The following is a 17,619-nucleotide window of genomic DNA, read 5'->3' on the forward strand; positions in this document are numbered from 1 at the left end:
GAGAAAAATGGAATTAGCAGATCATGATGACAGAGTGACGTTGAATCTTTGCAATTTCCCCTTCAGTATAATCCAAGTCATGCTCATGTCACGGCAGACTGACCACCTGGCAGTTCAGGTAAATGTCAAAGTGGTTGCTTCAGGTGGGCCCGTCTTCATGCAAAATTTAAATGAAATCATCGGCAAAATAAGAAACCATTTTATTATACTTTAATGTTTTGATTATTTCCTGTTTTCTAGGCATCATTATGACATCATTGTGTTGCTAAACTGAAATGGATGACAGTGAACACACTGTCACAAATATGGATAATGTACCAACCACAAACTGAAGCTGGAATCTCAAACTCACAGAAAAGAAAACAAAAGACTCGGGAGACCAATGCTGCTAAATGTGTCACCAAAAAACCAATTTATTCTGCTCACTATCTGAAATGCAAAATAATGAGCAGCAGGTAAATGCTGCTCTATGAGGAAACAAGCTGGAAACGTGGGGTAGGGTTGGGGATGGGGGTGGGGTGGAGGGCGGGGGGGGGGGGGGGGGGGGGGGGGAGGAATAAAACCAAAACAACACACAGGGTAAGTTGAATTATTTAGCATATTTTTGTTTCCTTTTAAAAAATGAATATTTACTATGATAACTTGGCTTCCATACTATCCAAAAACTATAACGTGGAATTATTTTTTGTTTAACACAAGCATTCACTGTACCTCGGTAACACGTGACAATAAACTAAACATCACTGATCTTCTCGGAATGCTAGGTGACAGCGCCCTCTTCCTTGGATGTCGCTCTGATCCCTACCGCCGGCTGGTTGACCAGGAGAGGCCGATAACCAGCATTATTCAAGAGAGATGTATTCAAGAGAGGGTTAGATATACAGTAGCTCTTAGGGGTAACGGAATCAAGGGATATGGGGAAAAAGCAGGAACGGGGTACTGATTTTGGATGATCAACCATGATCATATTGAATGGCGGTGCTGGCTCAAAGGGCTGAATGGCCTACTCCTGTACCTATTTTCTACGTTTCTAATATTGGCAACATCCGGGTCCAATTAGCTGACATTGGTTGGCCGCTTGAACCTTGAGAGAGTGAGAAAGAGAGAAAGAGAGCGAGAGAGAGGGAGAGAGAGCGAACCCGAGACCACCAACCCGAGACCACCAGTGCCACTGTGTGGTCAAGACTGGGTTGCCAGGCAGAAATCCTAGACACCCAGAGCCTCCACTGAGACTAGGACTGAGTGGCTGGGCAAGCCTGAGATAGTCAGCGTCATTGCACATGCTCTGAGACGGCGAGGGACAGAACCCTCATGGCTTTCTTACCACTGTAAATAAGATATATCATGTGATGTTCACCCTCCTGTGAATGTCGGTGTAATCACTGTTGATCCCGACATCATCTCCCACACCACAGCTATTACCCACCACTCATAGGGAAAGCTGTCTTTAACTCTCAATATTTGTTTACAGCCAACCAGCAGTTTGCATCCTGATACAAATTTCTGTGACCTTCACTCATTAATCTATGATAATAGATATCATAGAGCAAAACAGCAAAGAAGCAGGCTATTCGGCCCACTCATCCATGCACTAAGCTGTATATTGATTGCAGCCACAAGAAAGTTTCTGAGAGACAAGTGCCCTTGTCAGAATCACTGTGGTTTATGACCTGAGGGGAAAGGGGAAATGGGGCTGACTGGAGTTCCAAGGAGGAGGTTTACCAGGCCAAACAATAATAGGTGACTTTTCCATACCCTGACATCAGATTATTAAGGATGAAAGAATGATGAATTAGCTTTAGAGCAGCAACAACATGCATTTATGCACTTCAGCTAAATATATTTTCTGAGGTTCAACTAAAACTAAAACGTGTCTACAATATTTCAGTACCTGAAACAATTCTGGCATATTGAAACTTTTGGGCAGTTTACCACATGATCAATGTTCCAATGAAATCTTTAAAAATAGAAGATGATAATCCAAGAAAGCTGGTAGCCAAACTGTGGTAATACAAGTTTCCTGCCAAATCCTTCAATATATAACAAATTACTAAGCAAAAATAGGAGAGCTGTTTGAGGGACTCATTGGGTCAGGCAGGATACTAGGAAGGAGGTGGACAGTCAACGTTTCAGGATCCTTCAACATCGTTCATTTCCCTCCATAGATGCTGCCTGACTTGCTGAGTTTCTCCAGCAGCTGCTTTTTTTGCTCGAATTTCCAACACCTGCGGTCTCAAGTGCCTTCCTGTAATATACTAAGGCCTGGCAACTAGGCAACTTTGAATAGTCTGAGATGATGTGGCAATGAGGAGGTGCTAATGAGATGACCCAGATAAGAATATAGGAAACTCAAGATGTACTAGTCTGGAAACATAAATTGTCTTTTTTATTTCAGCTCCTTTATCATGCAAAGATCATAAGGACTTTTTCAATGGCGAGGAAGCAGAGGGAAAGAATTGTGTAATAATACATAATGTGTGGAGGTGGCATGAATGCAGTGCAGGAGAATAGTACCCTCTGATAAATGAATCAGAGAAGTGTAACAGATAGACTTTGGTGTAATTGATCCACAGATTCCTGAAAATATTAGTGCAGGTGCACAAGGTGGTTAAATAGATGTGCAATGTTTCTCTTTCTTCACCAAGACAGAAAAGAGTATGGTGGTTGTGCTATAAAAAGGCTATGAGGAAAGATTGGATTGGCTGAGGTTGCTTTCTTTGGAACAGATGAGGTTGAGGGATGTCTTAATTGAGCTGTATAAAATATAAGCACTTTCAATGGAATGGATAGAAAGGGTCGAATACATTTTGCAGAAATCAGGCGGCATAAATTTAAAATAATTGCAGGTCAGAGGGAAGGTGAGAATATCTTCTCATCAGAGGATAATGGGCATCTGGGACAGAAGTGCTTTAGAGGGAGATGGAGTCAAAAAAGCCCATCACATTGAAGTTGTATTTGAATAACCTGTTAAGGCACCATGATCTACAAGCTATAGGTCCAGAGTTGGAAAATGAATTTAGATTAAATAGATATTCTCCTGGCCAGTTTGCACAAGAGGGGCTGAATGGTACCTTAGGCACTACAGATTTCTACAATTGTACATGAATGAATAAAATTCCTCCCTGTTTTACTGTATTAAATATTGCAAGACTCGTACAATAAATGATTGACATTTTAATGCAGAGAAATATCAATATAACGAACTGCCCAGTAATTAAATTCCATTTATAGCTCTATACATTTAGTAGTTTCTGATGGTTTTGACTTGTTCATACTGTTTTAATCAAATCGCCATTAAGTTTCCAATGCTCGCTTATCCGGCTTTGCCTTCCCAATGTATCAGTGAGTGAGTTGCAATTAATTAATTGTTTTACATTTAACTGCTTTCTCACTAATGGAGTGTGGAAGTTGTAAGGAGGGAGAATTGAAGGTAGATTGGCAGGGACATGTTGGTTAGGGCCAGGAGCTGTGGGGGGGAGAGAGTGTGAGAACAGGGAAGACTAGGCTAGAATGGAGAGAATGAACCTGGGAGGGGCAAGATGAAGTCACAGAGATGTGTATGGAATGGGAAGGCGCACAAAATTAAAAATAAATATCTACTTATCTTTGTAAAATAACATTTTTTATGATTTATGAATTCAAAAGCAATATGTGCAAGACAGTAAAATGATGCATGTCTGGCATTCTCACAGTGCAGTAGCTTTGCAGTGTTCATTACCTGAGCTGACATTTGAAGAGTGATCCCTGAGGTAAAGAACAAAAGAGCTGCCAGCACCTGCAGAAGTAAAACCCAGTAAGAATAATCTTTTTGAGGTGAGATGGTGAAATACATTGGTGGGGGAAGGTAAATAGGACCAGTTAGAATCAGGCCATTGCTTCATCTAATGACCCTAGCCAATCTGTACAATATTGCAAAATCCATTTTCCAACTCATTAAGCTTAAGTAAGATAAAGCTGCCATATCTCACTTTGATTTAAAGGAGCAGATGGAATTTAAGAACACCTCTCTGGCTGCAAAAGGCAATTAACCATCCGTTCATGCATTTACAAACATTGGGAAAAGGGGCAAATGCTAAAAGAATATAATCTTTCCATTTAATTGTCAACTGCTTCATTAATAGAAATGCGGCTTTTCTGTTCACAAACCTATATTAACTATTAATTCTTACATTATACAGAGTGTTAATCTTTTTCTTACCCACACCCCCCTTGAAATTGTCTGTTTCACTGCGCAGGTGGAGTGTGCCACTTATTAGGAAAATAGAAAAGGTTGCATTTATGTAGGAATAGGGAAATATAACAAAGTAGTATTATAGTAACATAACGTCTTAACAATACGTAACACAGGTGAGATGAGGTTGTGAAATGGGGAAGTCATAGAGTCATAGAGTCGTACTGCTTCTCTATCTGCAGTCGAACTGTGGGTCACTGTACCTAATTGCTAAAGCCCTGCTGTGTGATGGAAGGAAGAGGACAGAAGAGGAAGGAAGAAAGAGAAAGAAATAAGGAGAGAGGGAGAGGAAGGGAGAGAAAGTGGGAGCCTCCCTGCCAGCCTTGTTCCCCTGTCACAGGTTTGAGGAAGACTGAGCCACTGGGACAAACCCGAGACCACAAATGTAACCGTGTAGTCATGACTGAGCTGCCGGGAAGAAGCCTTTGCCTCTGCTGAGGCCAACAGAGTGGCAGGGGCAAGCCTGAGACCGCCGGTGCCTCTTACCTGCCACAGACTACGAGGGACTGTGCCCACACACAAAGGCAAAGGCTGTGCCATCAGGATAAGCCTGAGACTGCCAGCACCTCCTCTCATTGGAGGGAGAAGCCTGAGAACGCCACGCCTCCCTCTTTGAGACTAGGACTGAGCAGCCGGGACATGCCAGAGATCGCCAGTGCCACCTCACATGCACCCTGACCTGGACTTTCTTGTCACTAAATAAAACATATCGCGTGAGTTCACCCTACTGTGAGTATCGGTGTGGTCATTGTAGAATCAAGGAATCATCCCCGATGCCTCAGAGGGATGTGATTCCATTGGAAAGATTGCAAAGATTTACCAGGATAATGCTAAGGATGAAGTGTGTAGGAAGGAACTTCAGGCATTCCTTTTCTCCAGAAATGCTGTCAGACCCACTGAGTTACTCCAGCTTTTTATGTCTAGCATAGGGTGAAGTGTTTTATTTACGAGGATGAAATGGAAGGCTGGGTTTTGGAAGGTTCTAGGGATTTGAAGAGGACTGGTTTTACCCAGGTGACTGAAATGGGGAACACATTGTCTGAGCGCATGATGGAAATGGGTACTCTCTCAACATTTAACAAGTATCTAGATGAGTGCTTGAATTGCCAAGGCATAGAAGGCCACAGACCAAACACTGGTAAATGAGAACAGTATAGATGGGCACTTGTTGATCAGCATCAATATGGTGAACTGAAGGGCCATTTTCTGTGTTATGTGACTGAGAATCTGTGATTAAAATCGAATCTGTAAACTGAATAGACAGAAATAAAAACATTGACAAACATTGGCTTTGAAAAGTCCCAAAGAGCTTTGGACAAATGAATTACTTTGAAGTGTACTTTTGGAAACTGGGCAGTCATTTTTCACTCTGCCAAATTGCAGTGAAATAAATAATTGTTCTGTTTTTAATAGTGATAGTGGAAGAAGGAAAGGTCAGGAAGGGGAAAAATGATCTGTTTTTTAATGTGATTTTTAATTATCACTTGAACAATTAGAGAGGGACGAGATTCAACATTTCATCTGAAGGACTGATTAACTCCTTCAAAATACATCTTCGGTGAAAGTAAACATTTCTCATAATGTATGAGGAGATAAGTATTAGTTTTAAGGTGAAGCTATGGTTGAGATGTAGGGATATTTATTCTAGAAATTTGCTTGTTCAACTTTGAGCATCAAGAAGCTTTTAAACAGAAGTTATTCTTAGTAAATTATAATGCTGAGTTATGGACTTGGCGTAACCGAATACCCCATTTTACTAACATTTTCCAGTAAAGGTCAAATTCTTCTGAATTTGGATTCCTCGATAAGTTATTATTAGATTAATGTGAGATCAGCTAATGTGATTCATCAACTAAAACCTCATGTCAACAATCTCATCATCTTCATCGCATTTAAGGGAAAGTTGACATTCTTTCACTCAATAATAAATGCACTGTGAATACACAAAGCCTGGGGTAGCAAGGAAGTCTGAATGATAAGTAACATGTTATCCCACAATCTACATCTTTCAACTCTATCGCAAATGTATACTAGCTCTTGATTTAGAGAGCCCAGTCTGGAGATATGCACATAGTTTTCCTGTGAAAGACAGTTGTCTTTTTCACCTTATTTTTGAAAGAAACATCAATCCTTTCATGTATTGAACAGAAATCATTAATTTTGAAAATTATTACTTTATTTATTAGTGCAATAAGGAATTCCATTGTTATTCAAAGCAATTCAGTGAGTAATATGCAAAAATAATGCAATTATTTTGACACTTGTATAAAAAGAATGCTATTCATTTCCTTAGCACGGTGGCGCAGTGGTATAGCTACTGGAAAACAAGCAGACTTTAATCAAAGCCATCCAATAGCTAGTAAAACTGAATTCAAACATTTTTATATTTGAAGGATTCACATTGATTCACATTGATTCAAATGTGTATAATATTGTTTTGTCTTTACTGTCCTTATGTGTTTCCATCTACAGCTACTTCACACTTTTCACCATGGGAAAGTGATGGGTGCCTGTTGGGATGGCCTAACGAAGCAGAGGATGGCACAAGGTGTAGATCTGGTTGGACACTTGTGATACAACTATTAGCTTATCAAAATAGGCCTTAATAAAATGCCCCATTAAACAATTAGGACTTTAAGTAAAAATATGTAATTCTGCTAAAGTCCTTAGACAACAAGCTCCCACCATCTAATTCTCAATCATTATAAACCCACAGCAATGTTACATGTAAAAACTATGTTCATGCTGAATATATATTTTTGAGGAACATGCTTATGTAAGTTTGATTGGCCAAATAGCCTCTTATGTTAGCTGATGTAAGTAACAGTCACATTTTGTATAATCTGAAGGATAATTTACATATTTCATTAGGCTGTTATTATCTGTACGATGATACCATCACATTAATATTTGATATTAATACTAATGTTTGATCCATTAAGCAGAATATTAAGTGTTTCAGATGATTAAGATACACCATAAATTCAACATTTTAATTATTTTTGGAATGGATTTTCCCTATGGTGTGCAGCTGATGAATAACCATTGGATTGTGCGTGTAGCTCAGAAATGAATGATTCTTTGTGTAAGATGAAAATACCTGTGCCTTGTGAGCTTTAAAATGTAAAACAATAAGCGTGAAAGGGTTCAGAAAAGATTTACGCGGATGTTGCCCGGATTAGAGGATGTGAGCTATAGGGAGAGGTTGAGTAGGCTAGGTCTCTATTCCATGGAGCGCATGAGGATGAGGGGAGATCTTATAGAGGTATACAAAATCATGAGGGGAATAGATCGGGTAGATGCACAGTCTTTTATCCAAAGTAGGGGAATCGAGGACCAGAGGACATAGGTTCAAGGTGAAGGGGAAAAGATTTAATAAGAATCCGAGGGGTAACTTTTTCACACAGAGGGTAGTGGGTGTATGAAACAAGCTGCCAGAGGAGGTAGTTGAGGCTGGGACTATCCCATCGTTTAAGAAACAGTCGGACAGGTACATGAATAGGACAGGTTTGGGGAGTTATGGACCAAGCGCAGGCAAGTGGGACGAGGGTAGCCGGGACATTGTTGGCCATTGAGGGCAAGTTGGGCCGAAGGACTATTTCCACACTGTATCACCCTATGACTCTATTACTCTATGACTCTAACAGTTACAGTATCTAACTATTGGGTGATGGAAATTTTGTCTTTGGTAGGTTCACCATAAAGGGTATTTGGAAGACATGTTTCTTGACTGTGCTCGAGTGATTGCAATCTCTCACTTTGTTTGTTTATTAGACAGAAAAGAGAAATATATTTTTTTAGAGCAGTCAATGATTTGCTAGCATAGACAAATCGAGAGAATCCAATATGTAGCTTCTTTACTCATCTGATTTTATTTTTCTACTTCAACTTCAAAAATAGCCTGGTCGTTCCATCTTTGCTAGCTGAGGTTGCACAATTCCTCCCAGGGAAATTGTCAGGATGGCTTTGGTAAATGTGAATTTAATAGCTAGGTTTGTCCACAGTTTGACATCTCAACAGTGCTGTGGAGATGTGTCAACCTAGATTATGTGTTCAGGTCTCTGGTGAGGTCCTTGCAATTAAATAGCTAGGCTGTCAGGGCTCACACCGACATTAAGTTCACATGGATAAGATACCAGGGTGTGTTTAGCATCTGCTTCCTCAGCACGTACTAACGTCTTTAGAAGAGAAGGCAAGATTGCAATTCCCATTGCATGATCCCTCTTACTAGCGTTATTGTTAGCTCCTTTTTTAATGCACTGCTGTTTTACATTATTTTATTATCTGTAAATAAACCTAACAGAATTTTTACTGCCAATAGTACTGAATATGTTTTTTTTCTAAATCTGACATGCATTATTTAGTCTTCCTATGTTTATACTTCTTGTCCTTTTCCTGCAAAAAGAAAACATAGCTGCTCAATCGAAAAAAGATATTACTAAAGGCCACATGAGGCACCTCAGTTGTTTGCTTTTTGAGTTAGTGGCAAGAAACTTTGTTCTTGATGCATCCTCTCTTCATTATGTTTAGACTGAATAGTCAGAAGATGTTGCTGCTGCATTTGAACCTCTGGGTAGTTTGCAGCCTCGGTGCTTTCACATGTACATTGGTATCCATGAAAAGCGTAAAGTTAGGTGCAAATCCAGTTTGGCGCGGCAGCGGGTTGTTGCCGCCAACAACCCCCTGCCACCCCAGTGTGGCGCGGCAGCGGGCTGCTGCTGCTGCTGCTGCTGCTGCGTCCCCAGTCCCCAGTCCCCAGTGGAAATAGTCGCCGCCCTCAAAACACTCCCTTCTCCCCACACACAGGTGTTGTTCTCTTCGTCCATTACTCGCCCGCAGGTGGGCGTCTCTCCACCGCCCACACCCAGGGGAGGGGCCTGATTCCTCCTTCAATTCACAAAATAACACTCCCACACTCCCTCACCTTCTTTTCTTACACCGCCCCTTTTTTTTCATTCTTTTTTTCCCCACCCATTTAACATCACCACCATCTTTTTACAGGGGGGAGGGGAGGGGAACAACCCGCCGCCAGCTGCGGCATCCATGGCAACGGCGCTGTAGGCCGCAGGCTCCGGGTTAACACTGACTCACCCGACGAGTTTTCCTCTCATCTCCCTTTCCCATCCCATCCCCTGAGGCCAGGCCTCCCCTCCCCTCCCCTCCCCTCCCCTCCCCTCCCCTCCCCTCCCCTCCCCTCCCCTCCCCTCCCCTCCCCTCCCCTCCCCTCCCCTCCCCTCCCCTCCCCTCCCCTCCCCTCCCCTCCCCTCCCCTCCCCTCCCCTCCCCTCCCCTCCCCTCCCCTCCCCTCCCCTCCCCTCCCCTCCCCCTCCCCCTCCCCCTCCCCCTCCCCCTCCGAAGCTGGTGTACTTGTTGAGAAGTATTCAACTCCCTCCGAAGCTGGTGTACTCAGTGGTAAGTTGGGAAGGAATTCCCTCCAAAGATGCTGCCTAAACCACATAGTTCGTCCAGCACTTTTAAGCTCAACTCAAGATTTCCAACATCTGCAGTTCCCTGTGTTTGTCTCTCTCTTTGTTTTTCTTTTAACCTTGGCTGTACTTAGGCAGGAGAGTGCGGAGGATGTAAGGTAAATTGCATCTTGTTCTCATTGGAGGCCCGAACACTTGTATGTACAGAACAATTTTTTTTTTTAAATTGACATCTGCCTACTCTACAATTCAATGATAGATCACCAATGATATTATCTCTTTACAACTCGCCCTCACTAACCCTATATCGTTTCATTTGCTCCAAGTTAAATTTTGCAGGTGCTGAATTCTGTTCACGAACTTAAACTGTAGTGGCCAGTTGGAGTCACAAGAGACTGTGGGTGATGTAATTTAGAGAGAAAATAACAGACTATTGTAGGAATTCAGCATCCGTGGCACCTCATCAGGACTGATTGGCTAGTTTTTTTTGTGCTACATGTGTTCTTTGCAGAAATTATGTATTTGCATTCTGGGGCACCTGTTCATCTATACATTTGTAACATTGGGCAGTTTTTCAAAATTATTTCTGTTGGGATTGAGCAATGTTCTGAGATTTGGTTTGTTTAAAAAAGTACTGATGCAAACTGATGAAAATGCTCCCTTGAGACACCACCTGATAATTGCCACACTTTGGGAGGGTTTGGTGGTATTAGATTAAACCTTTATAACAATACTAAAAGTATAAACAATAATAAGTGTAATCTTATAAGAGTGGTATTCTTTAAAAAACCTTTTCAGTTATTCAAAGTTCAATAGTTAGCAAAAAATATAATTTAAATATATTTTAAAAAATCAAAATTAAACGCAAACCAAATTTTAACTTTTAGTATAAATGTCTGTTCAAATGTTTCTGGTTTTATCTATTTCCTTTTTTTCATTCTACCCCTTCCCTTGTTATCACCGATCCTTGTGCTTTAACTCTTTTCTATATTTCTTAAATTCATTACTTTTAACAAAAATCTTAATTTCACTGAAACCTCCGTTGTTCTCAAGGCAGACAACTGCACATTTCCACTGTCATAAAGAGAAATAAGTGCTTACTGTGCAACATTGAGAAGAACTCCAACATGGTTCATTTGATCAGGAGTGTGAGACTGATTGTTCGGGATGAGTGCCCGATGATTAGGAGGGAGAGCTTTGAAGTGGTGGACAGAACCATTCGACATCTATGCAAAAAGAACAATGAGCCTTTTGGCGGCATTCTTACCTTTTGTTGTGGCGATTTTCGACAACTCCTTCCTGTTGTGAAAAGGGGAAATGATGCTGATGTTGAAAATTCCTGCATCAAGAAATCCTATTAACGTTCAAATTGTTATATTTTGTTATTCACATTTTAAACTTTAATAAATCCCTTTTCCACTTGCTGTACCTGTCAGCCGCCCATGCGCAGTAATACCTCCGTGTTCGACGTCACAATGGAAACCCGACAGGCGGGAATGGCGGCGCCGCCAGAGAGCCCCTAAGAATGGAGGGAGGAGATAAGGGGGGATGGAGTGGGTGACTGGGGTGTGGGAGGGGAAGGGGGGGAGTGGGTGGGGAAGAAGAGGGGTTGAGGGGATGGAGTGAGGGAGGGGAGGGGAGGGGAGGGTGCTAGACCAATGCAGAAAAAAAACATTTTAAAGAAAAATCGTGATTTTCATTGAGATTTTTTTTATTTTTTAAAGGCATTTATTTTAAAGAAAAAAATGCGATTTTTCCCAACATCACAATGGCAACCCAATGAGTTATGGGCCCAATGGGTCCACTTGGTCTAGTATATTATAAAAGTTATATTGTTGGCAACACATTTCCACCATCTACAATATTTTTCCATAGCATGGTTGAGTTTGGTATGTGAAAATTTGCCTTGGGTTCTGCTTCTGACTGATATCAAACAATATTATTTGCACAAATGTGGGTGTTGGATGAAGATGAACCTCCTCAATTGTCAGAGTGGGGCCAAACGCAAATTGGAGGAACTGCTCCTCATATTTCGCTTGGGCAGCTTATAACTCAGCGGTATGAAAATTGATTTCTCTAACTTCAAGTAACCCTTGCATCCCCTCTCTCCCCGTCCTTCCCCCACTCTAGTCGTTGTACCAGTTTCACTGTCATGCTGTTGAGTTTCACTGTCTGTATAACTCGTTATCACCTACACCGCAGCCAACAATGGACAATTGTGGGGTCCACCTTTCTTTGATCGTCGCTGCTTTTTGGATATCTTTCATTCATTTGTTCTATATCTCGCTATATCATCGTCTATATTTCTCATTTCCCTTTTTTCTGACTCTCAGTCTGAAGAAGGGTCTCGTCCCGAAACGTCACCTTTTCCTTTTCTCCAGAGATGCTAAATGACCCACTGAATTACCCCAGCATTTTAAGTCTATCTTTGGTTAAAGCATCTGCAGTTCCTTCCTCAGCATGAACGGACAACTTTTTACTGTCAATGATTGTGTATGAAGGATGGCCACAGAGGTGCAATATAGCAAGCATACAACACCCAGGAAGCAGTACTAAGAATTAATGTGTTCAGGAGGGGAAAAAAGAAATGATAATGGAAAAATAAAACCCATATTTTACAACATCGTTAAACCAACTTTAATGACTAAATTTAAGTTTGGTATTGTCATCCATAAACAAAGAGTATAAATCAAAGTATTGCAGTGTTTGATTGGGGCTCGTGATGCATCTTATCTTTTTCATATTATTAAACTAAAATGGCACCTTTACAGATCTTAAGAGGAAATTAAATTTTATCAGGAGTTTTCATAAATCTCAAGGAAGGAGAAGTTAATGGTGCTCTGAAACAGCCCGCATTTTTTTCCTACATAAATGAAGTCAATTCATACTCACTTTGCATTCTAGCAACTTTTCTGGAGGAACAAATCGAACATTTGTAAGGAGGCAAGCCCGTTCCCACATCGAACAAAGATTGAAATCAAAGGAATTACTTTGATCTGACTGGAAAATAGTGGGTTCTCTGTGGTTTGTGGACTTTAATGAATTTAAACTTATGATGGAATTCATAACTGATTTCAAAAAAGATCAAACACAAGACAATTGTAATCAAGATTATAATTCTATGTTAATCAGTATTCCTCTGGAGAAGCATGAAACATTGAAAATGCAATACAGTTTTGATTTAGATAAAATAATCTGCATATGCATAGGCTTTTTTGCATTGAAAATTTCGATAAAGGAGAAAGATGAATGAATTTCAGGGCAGGCTCGAAGGGTGGCACAATGGCACAGTGGTAGAGTTGTTGGCTTAAAGTGCCAGACCCAAGTTCGAACATGGTTTGTCTGTACGGGTACTGCCTGTACGGAGTTTGTCCGTTTTCTCTGTGACTGCGTGGGTTTTCTCCGGGTGCTCTGGTTTTCTCCAACATTTCAAAGATGTAAGGTTTGTATGTTAATTGGCTTTGGTAAGTTGCAAAACTGTCCTTAGTGTGTAGGATAGTGTTAGTGTGCAGTGTGATCGGTGGTCGGCGCGGACCCGGTGGGGTAAAGGGCCTGTTTACCTGCTGTATTTATAAAGTCTAAAGTAAAGTAAAGTGTAAAGATTGATTTCTGCAGAGCAACACCAGGGTTGGAAACAGTGTGGCAGAAAAAGCAACAGTGATTGGATGATGCCAATCTGGGGATAGGTTTAGGTTTATTATTGTCACATGTACTCAGATACAGTGAAAGTCTTGGTTTTGCATGCTATCTAATCAGGTCAGATAATGCTATACATAAATACAATCAAGTCAAACTCAAGCACAGCAGATAGAGCAAAGTACAAGATACAGAGTACAGAATATAGTTCTCAGCTATAGTGCATCAGTTCCCAAGAAATGGGAGAAAAGAGAAACTGAGGTAGATAAAAAGCTCCACAGTGCCATAGAAATAGCATAAGGTGGAGGTAAAGTTCAATTTTGCCAAAGGCATAAAGCAGATTAACATCTGCTTAACACTGTGTCCACTTATGAACATTTGAACATAAGCAATAGAAGTAGGAGCAGGACATTTGCCCCTTCAAGCTGCCCTGACATTCATTGAGATCGTGGCTGAACTGCCTCAACACGATTTCCCAGCAAAATCTCCATAGTCCTAATTAATTTCCTTCGTATCACAAAATGCTGGAGTAGCTCAGGGGGTCAGGAAGCATCTCTGGAGAGAAGGAATAGGTGACGTTTCGGGTCGAGACCCTTCTTCAGACTAGGGTCTTGACCCAAAACGTCACCCATTCCTTCTCTCCAGAGATGCTGCCTGATCTGCTGAGTTACTCCAGCATTTTGTGATACCTTTGATTTGTACCAGCATCTGCAGTTTTTTTCCTAATTAATTTCCTTAATGTCCTGTTAGCTATCAATCTGTGTTCTAAATAATTGTGATGACTGACCTTCCATGGCCTTTGGGTGCAGGGAATTCCATCCTCTCAGTGAAGAAATTATTCCTTATTCTGAAACTGTGCTGCTGGTCCGAACCCTTTATGCTCCTCTTACCATTATACAGTCAGTCTTTTATATACTTGGGCAATCATTCCCCCTAATTCATTGCACATCTTACCAGTAATGTACCAACCCTATGATACACCCAGAAAATAAAACTAACAAGAATTAGAAATAAAAGAGAAAATGCTGGCAAGCTACACTCTACGCATGGTACACCAAGCTTGTAACTCATGAAACACCTGACAAGTTGTGCATTGCCCATGATATGTCCAACCAATTATCCATTCCATTGGTCTCAGTAATATGGGATGTAGCAAACTGTTGTTTCCTTATTTGGCACCTCCGTTGCAGTTTAATTCCCCCCTCAATACTTGTGAGGGGCAATCTGAGGAGATTTGATTCAATGCAGGGAAGATCAAATGAAGACAGGAAATTAATAAAGGAACATTTATATCCCAGAGGAAAAGAAAAAGACTTTGAGGGGCATCCAAAGGAGTATTGGCAAGACTAATCTAGCAAAACCATGTGAGCGAAATAGAAATGAAAAAGCCAGGACCAAAGAGTGGCTGAATGCTGGAGATGAGAAAACGGCTCAGAGTGCTGATAATCTGCTTGCTGATACTTCAGTCAGCCCCCAAATCCTAGAGTTTCTTAAATCTCTGGGGCCGGTTATAAGCACCTCAACTGCATGGATATGGACAATAGTGCGTGACCTTCTGGCTTGCACTCTGCTTGATTATTCCCTCCATTGATAGATGCCACCCTTTTCTTTTTAATGGATTACCTGGAGAATACAGAATTACCTGCATTCTTCTAACTAGTTTATTAGAATGCCTAATCTTGACAGTAATGTGTTAAAGGGGATGAAAATATGATACTTTTCTCAGACAGAGGGTTTTTTTTGTGGTTGTAATTGAATAGACAACAGCCTAGGCAGAGGTAATCCAGGATAATTGTAAAATAAATTACACGTCCGTTCTTACTTAGCGCTCAGTAACGTAAGCGGACAGATGAAGCAAGAATCGTTTATTGCCGTGCACTTTTGCTTTGTACAGCACAAATGGTATAAATTAGTGGCCACGAAAGGGCAGGCAACTTTGACATTTACAAAATAAATAACATGATTAAACCTGATTCAAGATTTAAGTTTATTCATTGCAAAGAGTAAATAATATTTTTTCCTCGGCCAGAAATGATTGAACTGAACATAATATTTGTTTGATGAATAACTTAAAAAGCCCAATTGGCAGAAATGTAAAATATTCAAAAGCCGAGATCACTTTAAAGGACTTTTGCCCTTCGGAACAAAATTCTGTTTCATAGTTTCAAGCTACATTTTTTATTACCATACTTCAAAAACAAGTATTTGGATGATGCACCTCATTCAGTCTCTGTCATAAGTTCATGAGAAAAGGAACACCTACTCCACGAAGAAGGGAATGAGATGGTTGGTGCAGTACCCCCATTCAAATGTCCAGTTAAACTCTCACTAAGAACATGCACCACCATTTCCCAGGATCGTTAAGTCAACTACTCCAAATTCTGCGTGAGTGAAAGAAAAAGGAACTGAAGATGCTGGTTTATACCAAAGATGGACACAAAATGCTGGAGTAACTCAGCAGGTTAGGTTGCATCTCCAGAGAAAATGGATAGGTGAAATGTCACCTATCAATTTTCTCCAGAGATACTGCCTGACCCCATGAGTTACCCAAGCATTTTGTGTCTATCTTTGCATGAGTGAAATCTGGTTGGAACGATTTGCCATCAATGTTTATTTAGTTTGCCATATTATATTTCATCTATTTATCTGTAAATAACACATGGATGTTAGTAGGTTATTTGACCATTGTAAATTACCCCTATTGGGTAAGGAGTTGGTGAAAAAGTAAATGGGCGATCGATGTTCGGCATGAACTCGGTGGGCCGAAGGTTCTTTTACTATGCTGCAAGACTCTATGAAATCTAAAAAGTGATCATCAGTATAACCATAATGTATCAAGATCCAAGAGAAAGTATTTCATTAAGAGTTAAAGAAAGAAAACACCTTCTGGGGTATTGCCGGTAAAATCAGTACTTATTTCCTATCTCTAGTTAGTTATTAACCAGGGTAGTTCAGCCCTTTCTTTTATCAGCATTAGTAAAACTGTAGGGAATATAATCTGTTACTCATAAATTATGCCTTCAAGCCTCTGAACACCAGTGCGATCTGAACCTGTTAATATTTTAAAACTTTTTTAATAGGGTGGTTATATATTTATGTGTTGAAAAAGTAACATTCCAGATTAACTGTGTATTGCTGATAAATGTATAATATTCTACATTTCGCTCTATATTTCTATGAAAATATGATCTGCTAAGCGTTTTCATAATTTTTGACTGGTTTTGGTTTCTGGTCTATATTCCCATTGGGATTGTTATCTTGTTGGAAGAATTTGACAAAAATACCAAAAAAATGACCAATGCTGGTACAAGAAATACACTAAATAACTGCAGGAAATACCCAATCGATGAGTGGAAGGAGATAAATCATCAAATCTAGGGAGAGTTGACATTAGCTGCATGGAGAAACATAGGGTTGAGAGGATGAAATATGCAAATGGTGGTGGTGTCAGGCTGAGAGAGGCCTGTGAGTTGCAACTATTCTGTTGGAGTACGTGGAAAATAAAGGGAGACAAATGAAGACAGGGAAATAGAGGAGGATTCGGGGGTATGTTGAAAAGAGGGATATGTAAGGTTTAACTATATATGAAAAGCAGGGCACAGATTTGATAGACCATTTTTTCTAGAAATCCTTTTCTAATGTATTCTTCCTTAGATTATTATTAACTGCATTTTATCATCTGGCAGCTGAATAGGTACCGAATATCGAGAACTGTGACAGGAAGGTATCTTTGTAGCAAAGAGCTACCAAAGTGTCAGTTAGCCAGTTGGGATGGTATACACTGTAATAGTAGGAATTCTGAGACATTTTCTTCTTGCCTAGCTTAAGAATACTGAGACCTGGTACCTCAGCTGCACGGAGGCAGAAAGGAAAGCTCTACAGCGGGTAGTCCATAGAGCTCAGAGGGCCATCGGAACACAGCTACCAGACTTGGAGGGCATCTACAACACACGATGCCTCAGAAAAGCCACCAGCATCCACAAAGACTCTTCACACCCCTGCAACAGTCTGTTCGAACTCCTTCCATCGGGCAGACGATACAAGGCCTTCTACGCCCGCACCTCCAGACTCAGGAACAGCTTCATCCCCAGGGCCATAGCTGCTATGAACCGGTCCTGCTGAGCCGGATGGCCACAACGCATAGATCAACTTGCACTTTACCCTGTCTAAAAACTGTTACAATTGTTTTGTTTCGTTGGGTTGCTGTTAATTACTTAAATTATTGCATCGTATGGGAGGCGCATTCCCAATCTCGTTGTACCCCTGGGTACAATGACAATAAAGATATATTGTATTGTATTGTAAGATGAATTACTTCAATGCAACC

This window comes from Rhinoraja longicauda, chromosome 27 (genome assembly GCF_053455715.1).
Source record: "Rhinoraja longicauda isolate Sanriku21f chromosome 27, sRhiLon1.1, whole genome shotgun sequence".
Taxonomy (NCBI): Eukaryota; Metazoa; Chordata; class Chondrichthyes; order Rajiformes; family Arhynchobatidae; genus Rhinoraja; species Rhinoraja longicauda.